We start from the raw sequence: 16069 nt of genomic DNA, 5'->3' as shown, positions 1-16069 counted from the left end.
TACCGCCTAACAACTATTTACTAACCCTAATACGCATGACGAAGTGGCATTCAATAACATCATCCCTTTCAAGTCCCATACTTGAAAATGATTTAGGTGAAACTATCATTTATCCTTTTGCCACATATGTCATGTTAAATCCAGAGACACAGAGTGATCATCCTCTGTTGATTTAATTTATCAGGCCTTAGACATTTATGTCTCAACGAATAAGAGGGACAAATCCCCTATTGACTACATACGTCTCTCACTATCATCTTGTACTATACTTGACCTTAGCCTTATGTACTGACTTATTTTAGAGAAGCGAAGAACTAAGTCAAAGCATAATAGTCGATGAATATCAAGACCCAATATGTATCTCAGGTCGGAGGATACTATGATATTCGCCTTTACTCAAATTTACTTATGATCACAACACACAATCCATTAATCATAATAGCAGCATTGTCTGTTTTTTGTATGTGGGGAGGGCAGGTCACATCTCGAACACTAAACGAAGAGAACACGATACAAAGGCATGAGCAATGGATGGCTCGCTATGGCCGTGTGTATAAAGATGATTTGGAGAAAGAAGCACGTTTCAAGATATTTAAGAACAATGTGGCGTACATAGAAATGTTCAACAACGTTGGCAATCGTGCTTACAAGTTGAGTGTCAATGAATTTGCAGACAAAAAAATCAAGAGTTTGAGGCTACCTGTAACGGTTTCAAGTTTCCATCTACACCAAGATCGGGTCGAACCACCCCATTCAGGTACGAAAACGTGACTGCAGTTCCATCTAGCATTGACTGGAGGAAGAAAGGAGCCGTTACCCCAGTCAAGGATCAAAGTCAATGCGGTAAGTCCATAATAAATTCCAAATTTAAAACACTTTTTTTGTTACACATTGTCTTTTTGAGTATTATTTGTTTTAAAATCAACAGGAAGTTGTTGGGCATTTTCGACAATCGCTGCTACCGAAGGAATTAAAGGAATAACCAATGGTAAACTGATTTCACTATCTGAGCAAGAACTTATGGATTGTGACAGGAGTGGTGAAGACCAAGGGTGTGAAGGCGGATACATGGATGACAGGTTTGATTTTATTGTTAAAAATAAAGGGATCAACACGGAGGCTGCGTATCCTTACAAAGCAGTAGATGCCACTTGCAATACAAAGAAAGAAGGAGTTGCTGCAGCCAAGATCACCGGACACGAGGATGTGCCCGTCAACAGTGAGTCGGCGCTCCTGAAGGCTGTGGCTATGCAGCCTGTTTCAGTTGCCATTGATGCTGGCGAGTCTGATTTCCAGTTTTACTCAAGTGGTGTTTTTAACGGAAGTTGTAGTACTTAATTGGACCATGGGGTCACAGCTGTTGGGTATGGAACCACTAATGAGGGCATCAAATACTGGCTCGTGAAGAACTCATGGGGTACGGTATGGGGTGAAGAAGGTTACATTAGGATGCAGAGAGATGTTGAAGCTAAGGAAGGGTTGTGTGGTATTGCGATGGTGGCTTCTTATCCTACTGCTTGATGCTTGTAAATATAACTATATATGTGTCCAAAGCAAGATATTGAATATATGTAACTTGTCACCTTCCGTCATCATGTACATATGTTTTCAGTTGTGAAATATTGGGTATGTTTGTAAAAAGGGATCAAATTGTGTGTATTTGATGTTTTTAGGTACCTAGGATAGCTAATATGGAATAGTTTCTACAACATCATTAGTTGCAAGTACTAATGACACATTGTATAACTGAAATTGTCTAAATTTCAATAAGTGACATCAATAACAATATTAAAAATGTTGCATAACAGACACAAGACGATTTCACAAAGTCACACAAATAACACTTCATATAAGAGCTAATTATATCTATAACAAACCTGGAGCACATATGTAGCTTTATTATGAAAACATTGACTTATTTTCACATCTCTTAATAGGGATGGCAAAAAAGCCCGAGCCCGACGGGTATACCCGAAACCCGAAATAAATGGGACGGGTATACCCGAAACCCGATGGGTATGGGCTGGGTATGGGATTAGGATTTAAAAATTTTCGCGGGTACGGGCCGGGTATGGGATTAGATGATACCCGGCCCGATTACCCGAATACACATACCCATTTACCCGAACCATATACCCGAATTTTTTTTTGTATTTCATAGGTTGTGAAACATATATATAGAAAATTATATAAAAATCATAATGATATTATTTATTTATCGTCATTATTTTATATATGGAGTGCATTATATTTAAATTTGTAAGAATTGTATGAATATATGGTATAAAATGAGTATAATGATTAAAAAAATGTACTTGAAAGTCCCAACGGGTATACACGATACCCGACGGGTAATTACCCGACAAATACCCGATGGGTAATGGGCCGGGTATGGGACATGGTTTTACAAACGGGTACGGGCATGGGATTACCAATACCCGGCCCAAACCCGGCCCGTTGCCATCCCTATCTCTTAATAGCATACCTTCATGTTCCCCTATGGTTCTATTTGAGAGGTCTAAGGGTAAAATGGTAATATAACAATTTGTTTATTATCATAAGTGGGACTGTTGCATCATAATTAGACATACAGTTTCAACCTAAACATTCCAAACTCCAAAATATAGTTTAAAGGGCTTCATGGCAAGAGAAATATAATCTGAAAATTAGGACTTGACTACTGAACCTGATCATTATTTTTGTCCGTGTGCTGGTTGCTTTATTATAGTTTAACAACAAATGGCATAGGTTTATGGCAAGAAAAGATGTTAAACTTTGAGTAATAAACTCACTAGTCATTACATCATGCTTTAATGCTCTCTGATAAACATATTTAGTCACAATACAATTTACAGATGCAAATTAAATACTTGGAATTGGAGCAACATGAGTAAAACAATTGATTTATGTTCCCAAACAATAAGTAAAACAAATTAACCGTTTAACATCACCAATTGTCTAACTTAATTTCAATAAATTTCAACACATTCATTCATTGTTCAGTATTGACCTGAACCCATTATGAGCCGTGACCCGAACCCGCCCAACACATCAAGTTCGCAGCACATTCTTAAACTCGGAAAAGTCAACCATATAGCAACAAGATTTATAACAGCAGCCCAAACATAAAAGTCAACGATAGAGTAACAACATTTATAACAGCAACCATGCAACCAAAACGTAAAAGTCAACGTAGTGAATCTAAGATAGTCCAGAAAACTATAGTAAGAAAAACTTTTGAACTCAAAGGGTGTCCATCAATCTGTTTGACCCGACCCCGACGCGGAACATGTGTCTTGACAACATTATTCTCTCATCTTGTGGACCACCAGGAGGAACTTGATCAGTCATCTAAACATTCAAACATGCACATAATTTTAATAACCATTTTTGGACTTGTTTAATTGTAAGTCAATATCTGCAAATAACATAACAGACCTGTAACCAAGCACCGGACACTACCTCCAGCGCCACGGCCTTTTGGCCATTTACCCCAACGAGATGTGCAACCTATATACATAAAAGCAACTTAATTAAATAACAGGCCATGTTAATTTATTGACTAATAGAGTGTAGATTTGTCACCTGGTCCATGCTGAGTCTAATTTCATGCTTATGGACAGTTGGTGGCATCAGAATAACTGGAAAAATCGGGCCTTGATATGTCTGCATACAACTTTACAACGTGTGAGCATTAATCAGTTGTCAACAAATATGCAAACTTGACATATAGAATGGTTAACTGGCCTTTAGGATTTTGTCTAGAATGAGTTCTTCAGCCATTTTAACTTGTTCCTCGATGCCCATTAAGTCAAGAAACGATTGATAATGACTGTCAGATTCAGAATTAGCTACTAGCCCAATTGTGGATTTTGTCGCTTTGTGAATTTGATGCAAATCTGCATAATCTTTTCCAGCAGCTTTGGAAAGCTGTGAATAGATAATATCATCATTAAAACAAGGAAAAGCGAAGCGGGTATCTTATCAGGAAATCTGGAAATTTTGTGATCTAACATACTTCTGTATTACGAATACGGTATACTCTCCTCTCTAGTTTCGCTCCTGCGGTCATTGCCTCGGCTACATGCTGAACTTTCTTAGTATCATCTTCTGATCACGAGAAAAAAAAACTGTTATAAAAGAAGAACCTTCTTGAACAACCTTATATGTTTTCATTTTGCAATGATCTTATATGAGCCAGCATATATTGCTACTTTTATGGTCAAGATTGAATAAAAGAAGAAACAAATAGTTGACAACAATGAGATTACTGTTGCAAAAAATTCAGCAACATCCATACAGAATCTACCACAGAAAAATAACTTTGAGATATAATGTATACAACAAAATTTTATTTGTAAATAGGAGCTGAAATATCTGAGAAATCTCACCAGGAAGAAGCATCAATCAAGAATTAATAATATATTTCTTTGACATCTATACATTCAAAATCAAGGAGCTGCATCTGTTTAGAAGTTAATAATTAACAACAGATGATGCAAAAGCTAACTTGTACTTCAGTCTTCCAACCCAAAAGATACAAATTAGAAGTCCCTTGAGTGTATGTAGAAATTGTTATATTACTAATTTTTGGTAAAAAAAAATAAAAGAAGAAATAGTTCACAACAATGAGAGTATTAATGCAAAAATGGCAGTAACATTCAGATGGAATCTACCAAAGAAAGATAACTTATTACATAGATTTATTACACATGGAAAATCAGACATAAACACACTGAAAGTCCCTAGGGCTTGATTACAGCCTTTTTAGTGACATAAACAAATAGTTCACAACAATGAGAATAACAAGAAATACCTGCATATAGCCTAAACGTAACAGATACAACTTTCTGGTTACAAAATCATTCAATCAATCAGGTACAAATAATTAGATGTATTTGCAGGATAATTTCAGATATAAAAACAGATCACAACAGAAATAAACAAGCATCGATCTATGTTAACTTCCAGTAAAGCTTCAAACACCAAAAATGGCGGATCAGTGTTGAATTTGAACTTATTACCGAAAATTCTGTTGTAGTAGACTAGATACAAATAACAGAAATAAACAAGCATCAATCAATATTAACTTTCTGAAGAAACACGGATCCGATCCCCGGGTATGGGTCCTGGATCCAATGAGTCTACAGGGTACAATACTATAATTATTACCACGATATGAGTAAGACCTTCCGAAGTCCAGTGACTGGAACCTGCAAAACAGACACCGTGAGTCTCGTTACAGGAAGGACAAGAGGGGGGGGTCTTCCTGTAACCACCCTCCGGCGTGAGAATCAGTAACGTTTGTAGTGGAGAAAGTACTGAAGTAAATAGACTAAGTGTAGTCAGAATGTAGGTGAGTGAATGAATACCTCATATCATTTAACAAGGTATTTATAGCCGAAGGATGAAGGAAGATGATTGGGGCAGCTGTCCTCTTCTAGAAGATCTTTGATAACCGCCTGGACACATGTCCTCTTGTGATAGGTTGATCTATATGTTCCATGTGCATGGGTATAACATGGACACGTGTCTCCCAATGATAGGACGAATCATACCCTGTCCATGTGCACGGTTATAACAACCTGGCCAGGTGTCCTTTGTTCATTGGTTAATATGTCACGTACTTCTTCAAGTAAGAGTCATGAACCTTCTTCTAAAGAGTATTTAAGTGGTGACAGCTGTCCCGCTGGCAATATCTTCCGGATGTTTAGGCGGACAGATGTCCAGCCCTGCGGACGACTTTTGAGGATGCCAGGATGCTTCCGCTTGTGATATAAAGATGTTCTTCCTTACTCGTGATATGCGGGTGATCCATGTGTCCCACGGGTGGCTTATGAGAGGACTCTTTATGACCCGCGAGTGGTATTTAAGGGTATTCGGGTCTTTTTGGTACCCTACCTCTACAAGTCCCCCCAGTCCAGTGTTTCTTCCGTGTGAAGTCTTTTATGCGGGTGAAATTCTGGACTTAGTGTATGTTGGGGATTTTTGTTGTTCAGAAGTTAGGTAGAAAATATCTTCTGTTGGCAATGGATAATCATGAAAAAAGGACAAGTTGACCACTCGCAGGCGCGTGAACAGATGATGGAACGTTTTTTACGGCTGTCAGTGTACCCGACTGTACAACTTTTTCCTTTTTCAATTTCCCGCGTGACGTGGCAGTCACTGGTTGGGTGATGTTTTTCTCTCTCTACTGTTCATATCCCATCGCATTAATTGCGATGGGTATAAATAAGGAGAGATTCCTTCCTTTTGAAGTTTTATTGCTTTTTCCTTCTGATTATCTTCTTAATTCTCTCTGGATTTTCCATATACCTTTCTTCTATCTTACCCAATTGTACTTGCAACGTCGAACGTTCAGACTGAAGTTGATGAGATAGAAGTTGCCTGGGACTACTCAGAGTATGAAAAATTATTGGAAACGTATGGTATTCCACCTGAGTGGGAACCAGAGTTCCCTTCTACTGGTTCTATAGCTAGTTTACCACCGCCTGGGAAAATGGCTTTATACGCTGATTATTTTGTTCATGGGAACTTTCCTCTTCCTATAACGAAATTTCTCGAGAGGCTTTTGACTGCTTATAGAATCCATCTATCTCAACTACATCCGCGTGCTATGATGCGAATTCGTCATTATGAATTCGTATGTATAACACGTGACATGAAGCCCCATATTGATCAATTCCCGGTTTTTTATCGCCTTGCCAACCGCAGTGGTTGGTATACTTGTCAAGGGTTTTTTGACCGGAGCATCGGATATGAAGTTGAGAAGTTATCTACAAATTGGCGCAACAAGTTTTTTTGGATATCTGAGGATGTGGTGCCTCTGGCCATGGTTCGCCGTCCAGTGAACTCTACTCTTCCGGAGGTTGTCACAGCCGCTCATGAGGATCGGGAGTGATATCTTGTGCTTACCATGGAGCCTTACCAGAAGAAGCGTTAGTGTGGGCAGGCATGAGTCATCTGTGGCCAATGGAATTCATGGAGCCTATTTTTGTAGATTTGCACGAGCGTAAGTTCCCTTGTGTTGACTCTTCCCTTTCTTGAAAAGTGTAATAATTAAGTTTTTACTTTCAGGTCGGAGCTCTATGTTTAATGTTCTTTTTGGGGACAGAGGTTGCGTCCGAAAAAGTATCCGCGAGGCGGGATACCAGCCTACTCTTGAAAAGACCAAGTCTCAGTTTTTGTTTCCGAAGAAAGTCAGAGCTGAACCTATCACTTCGGATGCCACCTTTGTAATAGGTGCGTATGTTCTAAACCCTCCTCCTCTTTCTGCCATTACTTCCGACGGAACGATCACCATTCTATCATCGAGCGATGATGATGGTGATACTTCTGATTTTTCTGCTTCTGAAGAAGAAGAAGACTCTGACTAGGGTGCTTCTGAATTGTCCTCTGTCTCATTTTTGTTAGCAGAATTGGAGAAAAAGAGAGCTTTTGTAGCCTCTCAAGCGGATCACACAACTGTGAAGGCTTCAAATACTGAGGCGAGACCATCGAAGAAAAAACGGAAAGTGCACAGTCCCAAGAAGCCGCAATACAGCCTCGCTGATCGTATTGACACTGTTGACGGTATGTGTCCATCATTAGATACTGTATCCTATCATAAGTATTGGACTAAGTATAACTTTGTTATACAGACCCGTTGATCTTTAGTGAGGATACATCTGAGAGGCTGCCTACGCCAACTCCCCATACTGGCAAACCGCCATCTCCTCCCCCGAGGGAGTATGTTGAGATTAAGCAGCCTACTCCACCAAATGATCGTAATGCAGGAAGTCAATCGACCCTTCCTCCGACTGAAACCAACGTGGAAGATAGGGTGCCGACTCCGCCAACTGACACTGCAACGGGGGACGCCAATATCCAGTCTGAGACTGATACTCGTTTCGACTATCTTTTTCAGGCTGGGGCGGTACTGGTGATCAGCAGGATAATCCTGTTATGGAGGAGGAGCATATCCAGACTGAAGAGCTTCCCCGTCGATCTCCTCCACAACAATCTTCTTCCACTCCGGCTCGCCTTAAACCTTCGGGTTCCCGTTATTACGGGGATACGGGCTTGGGAGACAAACATGAGCTGTTTGTTCCTCCATGGGGCATTACTAACGGATCTCAGTTCTCTCAAGCTAGAACTTGTATGAATTTCGTTGAGCATTGTGGACCACCCGCTGAGATGGCATATCAACGTGATCTTTCCCGCCATGATCTTCACACGAATGTGGTTTATCATTTGGCTAATGCTTTGGCTGGTAGCTAGGAAGTCTTAAGCGAATGGCGTACTTTAAGCGGGAAGTTAGGGGAGGCTCGTCGGGCGACTGAGGTTGCCAAGGAAAGGGCTGAGGAGCAACGTATTGCTGCCCAAACTGCCAAATGGAAACAATCTGATGCGGAGATTGCCCTTAAAAACGAGCAGGATCGCAATGTTGAGGCTGCACGCTGATGGAAAGAAGCTTGTGAAAGTAAAAATGCCATTCGTGAAGCTAATCGAGCAAAGGATCAGAAAGATAAGGACGATTTAGTCCGTGCTCAGGAAGCCAATTCCATATTGGAAAACCAAGTGGCCCTTCTGGGTGCCCAAATTCATGATCTTGAAACAAAGCTGAAGTTGCAAAAAGAGCAGGCCAAACTTAAGGATCAGAGTGCTACTGAAATTCAAGCTGCTTATGACTCTCTTCTTCAAGCTCATGAGGAAGCTACTGCGGAATCAAAAGGGCTTCTGGCGCGAGTAGAACGTGCAGAACAAGACCGTCAGTGGTTCCTTACTCGGGGAGTTGTTGCTGTAAGTTATACTTTGGCACTTGTTGTTTCATTCTTACCTTTGATATTGGGAACTTATGTTTTTGTCTTAACAGGTCGTCCGTTACATTAAAGGGAGTAAGGAGCTGAATGATAGCTTTGCCAATGTAATGACTGCTTCTTCGTCCCTCGGGCGTGTTGCGAGCTTTCATGAAGGGATGAAGTATGCTCAAAACAACCGCAGATTCAAAGATCATCCGCTTCATGGAGTTGATGTCAAGCAATCCCGAGCTACGTAGGTGAAAGAACATGATGATCTAGTGTTCCCGCTTCAGCAAATGCTTCCGGAGTTTGTGTCCGCAGATGATGGCTTGCAACTCTTGAAAATCTATCTTGGTGAAGAGTCTGAGGACGATTCTTCGGAAGATACCTCGTCAAAGGCTTCGGAAGGCGAAACTTCCACAAACCCTTAGAATAGATTCGTAGGTTTTTGTTACTTGTAATTTTCCCTTTCTCTGTTTGTAATTATTTTTTGAATAATTAATGAGAAAAAATCTTGTCTTTTTTAGGAGATATCTTTGAAATCTTCATCTTTTTGAAATGTTTGAAAATCTTGGATGACTATGCTGACGTGGCGGAGAGAGGTTTGTTGGGGACGGCTGATAAGACGTTTGTGACGCCCTTGACAGCCTGTTCCCATTACCTTGATTTTCCCGCCTGACGTGTCAGCCATCTGGCGGTCCGCGGTTTTCTCTCTCCTCTGGCACTTTATGGGTTGCATTTATTGCGATGGGTATAAATATAACCCTTGTGGTTCCCATTTATAACCTTTATCGCTTTCAGATTTTTCTCAAGCATACAAGACTTTTCATCATTCTCTGAGATTTCTTCTTCTTTCTGAACATCTCTGTCTCTTTATTGTTTAAATGGCTAAAGAGAAGAAAAGTATCTGCCTTAAAGAAGAAGATTATAAAGACGTTGTTAATGTGTAAGGATTAACGACGGAGTGGGAGCCGGAACGTCTTGCTAGTGGTTTTATTGCCACTAGTCCTCCTCCAAATAAAATGGCTGTCTACGTAGACCATTTTACCACGGGGAACTTCCGGATTCCGATTACCAAATTTGTCGGGTCATTTTTAACGACTTATGGGATTCATCTGTCCCAGATCCATCCCTTCGGGATGTTGAGGATTCGACACTTCGAATTCTGTTGCCAGACGCACAACCTCAAACCCACCGCCGGCATGTTTGCCGTGTTCTATAAAATGACCTTTCGTGATGGGTGGTACAGTTTTGCATCCATCGAGAAAAGGACAATAGGTACGGAATGGCTTCGTAGCCTTCATGGCTGGAAGCCAAAATTTTTCTAGATTCGGGAAGACGTCATTCCCTTCAAGATGACGAAGTAAGGCGGATACTCCTCCGCCTGTTGTTCCTGCCACAGCCCATGTGTAAGGCCCCGTTACCGGTAGCCCTACTTTCGTGTTAGATTTACTCATAAACGCAGTTCTAAATATCAGAGTTAATTAAAACATTCGCGGAATATATAAACTTTTGTAAAACATTTCATAGCAAAACACATCTTGTCTTAAAACAACATCTTGTCTTTCAAAATGAACAAAACATTAAACTTAAACGTCTTGAATCTTCCGATGCCAGCCTCTTATTCAGTGCCACGTGTCTCCTCAAGCAAGCTGCCTCATCCTACTCACCCGCGTGCATACTAAAAGTCAGCTACGCTGAGTGAGTTCTAGTTAATCATACATTATACAATACACATAAACTTATATTCTTTCAATCATACTTTCATACTTTCTTTTGTATTAACTTGCTTTCATATCTTACGTTATAAAGAGCATTACGCCCTACATTCCTCGAGTATTATTAGGGCTCGGTACCCTCCTTCCTCGAGTATTATTAGGGCTCGGTACCCACCTTCCTCGAGTATTATTAGGGCTCGGTACCCTCCTTCCTCGAGTATTATTAGGGCTTGGTACCCTCTTTCCTCGAATATTAGTAGGGTTCGGTTCCCTAGTTCTCGAATATTAGTAGGGTTCGATTCCCTCTTCGTTACCATACAACCATACATCATACCTCGAGTATTATTAGGGCTCGGTACCCTTTTCGTAACCATACAACCATACAACCATCCTTTCCTTCTTTTATTAACTTTATCACGTTCATACACATAAGCATACATATCTTATTACCTTATATATAGCGTTACAACCTGACAGTACGTGCAATATCCGAAGATCGTTCACGTACCATCAAGCAATCATTCATACATTTCACATTATTCACATAAGGCATACACTTATCTCTTAGGATAAGCGTATTAACAAACATATTGAGTATGCACACAGCCCCGAAAACATAACACATAAATGGGGCTAGAAACTCACCTGAATCCTGTTACGCTCTCCGTTAATCGTTATTCCCTTCTTGAGTTGTGCACGGCTAACTGTATAATATTTACATGTATCAATTAACTACTACTACTCATGTTGTATTTCTATATTTATATAACCCACAACGAACGGGGGTCCGGGGGCAGCGCCCCTGGCAGCGGGGTCTAGGGGCGGCAGCCCCTAGCAGGGTCCAAGGAGCAGAGCCCCTGGCTGGGGTCGAGCTTATCATTAAGTGAACTTAACATTAAGCGAACTTACTGTAAGCGAACTTACTGTAAGCGAACTTAGTGTTAAGCGAACTTAACATTAAGTGAACTTACTGTAAGCGAACTTAGTGTTAAGCGAACTTAACATTAAGTGAAGTTAAGCATTCAGCGAACTTAACTCAGGCGAAGTTAGTGATCGGCGAAGTTAACCCTAGGCGAACATATGCCAGGCGAAGTTTTCAGTTAGGCGAACTTGCTTGCAAGCGAACTTGCATGAAGGCGAAGTTATGGCTTGCAGGCGAAGTTGCCCAGCTGCCGTCTCTGTTCAAACTTAATCACCAAAATCACCCTTATTTCATCGAGAGTTTCTTGGATATTACGTTAACTAACTCTTTGATCATTCCCATGGCCTTGTTCGGGTAAAACTTAGCCCGGAAAGACATAAAGTTTGGAGCTTTCGGCTTAAAACGTTTAATAACAAGTCGCCGTACATAGCCATAGGTTTGTTAAGTTCATTTCTAACATCAAGTTTGTTACTTTACGTTTCGTTTAGACCCGATTTACTTTATGTTTAAGTTTCAAAGCTAACCGATCCTAAAAACGTAAACTTTAAGGTAAAAGGCATACCTTTACGCGTTCGGCGTGGTCGCGGTTTGCTTGGTTATCTCGTATCTAGCTCGTATATCGAAGGTCTAATAATGGTTGGCTTGATTTTGGACTCGAGTCCCGTTCTCTCTCTCTCGCGACCGTGTGAGGTGAAGGATGTGTGTGTTTTTGAATGTGTAGAGATTAAGATGGAATGAAATTAGGTTTAGGGTTTTATGGTGGTTTAGGAGGATATTTATACCTCTTGAAGCATGTGGACCTAAAGCCCATTACCACTTAATCCACCTTAATTAATCTAAGTCCATGATCCGTTCTTTACTCGATATTAAATAAATTAATAACGCGAAATCACTAAACGTAACTTTCTTTATTTAACATTATAATATTTTAGGATGTTACAAGTCTTCCCTCCTTAAAGAGGTTTCGTCCCCGAAACCTAACTATCACTTAAACAAACTAGGGTAGAACTTGCGCATCTCATCCTCAGCTTACCAGGTAGCATCTGATCCCTTGCGGTGCTTCCATATTACTTTTACTAGAGGTATAACCTTGTGACGAAGCTACTTCTCCTTGCGATCAACGATCTCTATCGGTTGCTCGATGTAGTTCAATTGTTCATCAACCTCAATGTCCATCAATGGCACGTGAGACGTGTCATCAGCTAGACACTTCCTCAGATGAGAAACATGGAAGGTTGAATGAATTCCTTCTAACTCATCGGGTAAATCCAGCTTATAAGCTACTTCACCCATGCGATCTACAATCTTAAACGGTCCAATGTACCTTGGACTCAACTTCCCTCTTTTCCTAAAACGGATAATCCTTTTCCAAGGCGAGACCTTAAGCATCACATTGTCACCAACGTTAAACTCAATTGGTCGTCTCCGCTTATCTGCATAAGATTTTTCTCTGTCTTGAGCGGCTTTCATTGTTGCTTTGATCTGATCGAACTTTGAAGACGTTTCTTGAACCACTTCAAGGCTTCCCATTTCCTTCTGACCAATCTCACCCCAACACACCGGGGTTCTACATCGTCTACCATAAAGCATCTCAAACGGTGGCATACCAATAATTGAATGGTAACTGTTGTTATAGGAGAACTCTGCCAGGTGCAAATGATCATCTCAACTTCCACCAAAATCTAAAACACAAGTACGCAGCATATCCTCAAGGGTTTGGATCGTCTTTTCAGACTGTCCATTGTTTGAGGATGATACGCCGTACTGATGTTCAACCTCGTCCCCAAAGCTTCATGGAATTTCTTCCAGAACCTCGAAGTAAACCGTGTATCTCTATCAGACACGATTGATAACGGTACTCCATGCTTGGTTACAACTTTTTTAATGAACAAGCTTGCTAACGTTTCTGACGAGATGGCCTCTCGTATGGGTAGAAAGTGAGCACTCTTGGTCAAACGGTCCACAATCACCCAGATAGTATCATGATGCTTAGCTGTATGAGGTAGCTTAGTTATGAAATCCATGGTGATGTGTTCCCATTTCCACTCAGGTATCTCTAGCGGTTGCATCTTCCCATAAGGCTTCTGATGTTCGGCTTTGACTTGTAAGCAAGTTAAGCACTTAATGACATAATCTACTACATCATTCTTCATTCCCGGGCACCAATAGTCTCTTTTTAAATCTTGATACATCTTTGTAGCTCCTGGATGAATCGAATATCTTGACTTATGAGCCTCATCTAAGATTCGACTTCTAAGATCACCATGGCGTGGGATCCACATACGGTCGAACCTAATCTTAACTCCATGAGTGTTTTCCATCAACTCATCTTGCTGGCCATAAATCCTTTCTTTCTTTGCTAACCCTTCATCTACTAACACCTCTGACTGCACCTTGATGATTTCTTCAAAAAGACTTGAGTTCATGATCAACTTGTATGACTTTACTGTTGCAAGGACTTCCTCATTCTTACGACTTAACGCGTCAGCGACTACATTAGCTTTACCGGGATAGTACTTAATGTCGCAGTCATAATCCTTAATCAACTCCAACCATCTTCTCTGCCTCATGTTCAATTCTTTCTGCTCGAAGAAGTACTTTAAACTCTTATGATCTGTATAGATAGTACACTTAGCACCGTACAGATAATGCCTCCATATCTGAAGAGCATGCACTACAGCTGCTAACTCTAAGTCATGAGTCGGATAAGTACTCTCATGAACTTTCAACTGTCTGGACGCATATGCTATGACCTTCCCTCGTTGCATCAAAACGCAACCCAGCCCTTGATGCGAGGCATCAGCACAAACAACTAAATCCTCTTCACCATCGGCTAGAGCAAGGATTGGAGCTTGCGTGAGTCTCTTCTTTAATTCCTCAAAGGCTTATTCTTGAAACTTTCCCCAACTGAATACTATCGACTTTCGGGTCATACCGGTCAGCGGTGCGGCTATCTTGGAGAAACCTTCGATGAATCTCCTATAGTAGCCAGCTAACCCTAGGAAGCTTCGTATATCAGTCAGATTTGCGGAGTCTTCCAATTCGTTATCGCTTCAATCTTAGCTGGGTCCACGGTAATCCCTTCAGGATTGATCACGTGACCTAGAAATTGCACTTCTCGCAACCAGAACGCGCATTTCGAAAACTTAGCGTACAACTTCTCTTTCTTCAAAACTTCCAATACCTCTCTCAAATGCTCAGCATGATCGGTCTCGCTCTTTGAATAAATCAATATATCATCAATGAAGACAATAACCGACTTATCCAACATCGGCCGACACACCCTATTCATCATGTCCATAAATGCTGCAGGAGCATTTGTTAGACCGAATGACATTACGAGGAACTCGTAGTGTCCATACCACATTCGGAACGCTGTCTTAGGGATGTCTGCCTCCTTCACCCTCAGCTGATGATAGCCTGATCTGAGATCTATTCGTGAGAACCAACTTGAACCTTGCAGTTGGTCAAACAGATCATCAATCCTTGGCAAAGGGTTTCTATTCTTTACCGTAAGCTTATTCAACTCACGATAGTCTATGCACATTCTCATACTTCCAACCTTCTTCTTCACAAACAAAACCGGTGCGACCCACGGAGAAACACTCGGTCTGATAAAACCCTTGTCGAGGAGTTCTTGCAGTTGGGACATCAATTCTTTCATCTCGGACGGTGCTAGACGGTAAGGCGCTTTCGCGACAGGTTGGGCTCCTGGTACTAAATCTATCTGGAATTCTATCTCCCGCTCCGGTGGCAACCCCGGAAGATCCTCAGGGAATAATTCTGGGTAATCGCACACAATAGGAACATCTTTCATTTCTTTCGTCTCGGCCGTAGCGTTGACGACATACGCCAGGTAGGCACCGCACCCTCGCCTTAACAAACCCTCGGCTTTTATCATCGAAATGACATTAAGCCCATAACTTTCCTTATCACCATAAACCGTCACCGCACTACCATCCGAGGACTTTAACCTTATTATCCTACTCTTACATATTATATGAGCCTCAAACTCAGACAACCAATCCATCCCCAAAACCACATCGAACCCTCCTAAGGTCATAACATACAAGGTAACAGGGAACTCATGTCCCTCTAATTCTATATTACAGTCCATAACCATTTTCATTATTTTAACCGAAGTGTCACTAGCAGTTTCTACTATAAGAGTTTCAGACACTCGGCAACATTTCATTTTAGCTAGTTTACTAAATGGTGTGGCTACGAAACTTTTTTTTGCGCCCGAATCAAATAATACAGAAGCGGAAACATCGTTCACTAGAAACGTACCTGTGACGACATCCGGAATCTGCTTGGCTTGTTCTTGGGTCAGCATGTAGGCTCTAGTTCTTGGCCTAGCTTGATCGGCATCCTTCCTCCCACTACCTCCAGCTTCACCCTCGGTACACTCCCTAGCAAAGTGACCTGTCTTACCACACTTGTAGCATGCAGGCTTAGAACTGCACTCATGAGCATAATGACCTACCTTCCCACACTTGTAGCAAACATTCGACCCAACTCTACACTCTCCAGCATGCATCTTTCCACACTTATGACATGTATCCGAACCCTTTCCCCACCTACACTCACCACTGTGTGCCTTGCAACAAGTCTTGCACGACCTGTTCTCCCAAACTCTCGGCTGCTTC

General features: G+C 41.2%; 1 pseudogene; it reads left to right on the top strand.

Moving 5' to 3' along the window:
• The first annotated feature begins 448 nt into the window (after window positions 1-448).
• Window positions 449-1682, top strand: LOC143554305 (senescence-specific cysteine protease SAG39-like; annotated as a pseudogene).
• Window positions 1683-16069: the final 14387 nt, after the last annotated feature.

The sequence above is a fragment of the Bidens hawaiensis genome, unplaced genomic scaffold (genome assembly GCF_021521415.1).
Source record: "Bidens hawaiensis isolate Kalapana, Puna unplaced genomic scaffold, B.hawaiensis_p1.1 tig00017580_1, whole genome shotgun sequence".
Taxonomy (NCBI): Eukaryota; Viridiplantae; Streptophyta; class Magnoliopsida; order Asterales; family Asteraceae; genus Bidens; species Bidens hawaiensis.
The sequence above is the reverse complement of the archived record's forward strand: the minus strand, read 5'-3'. Positions and strand labels throughout refer to the sequence as shown.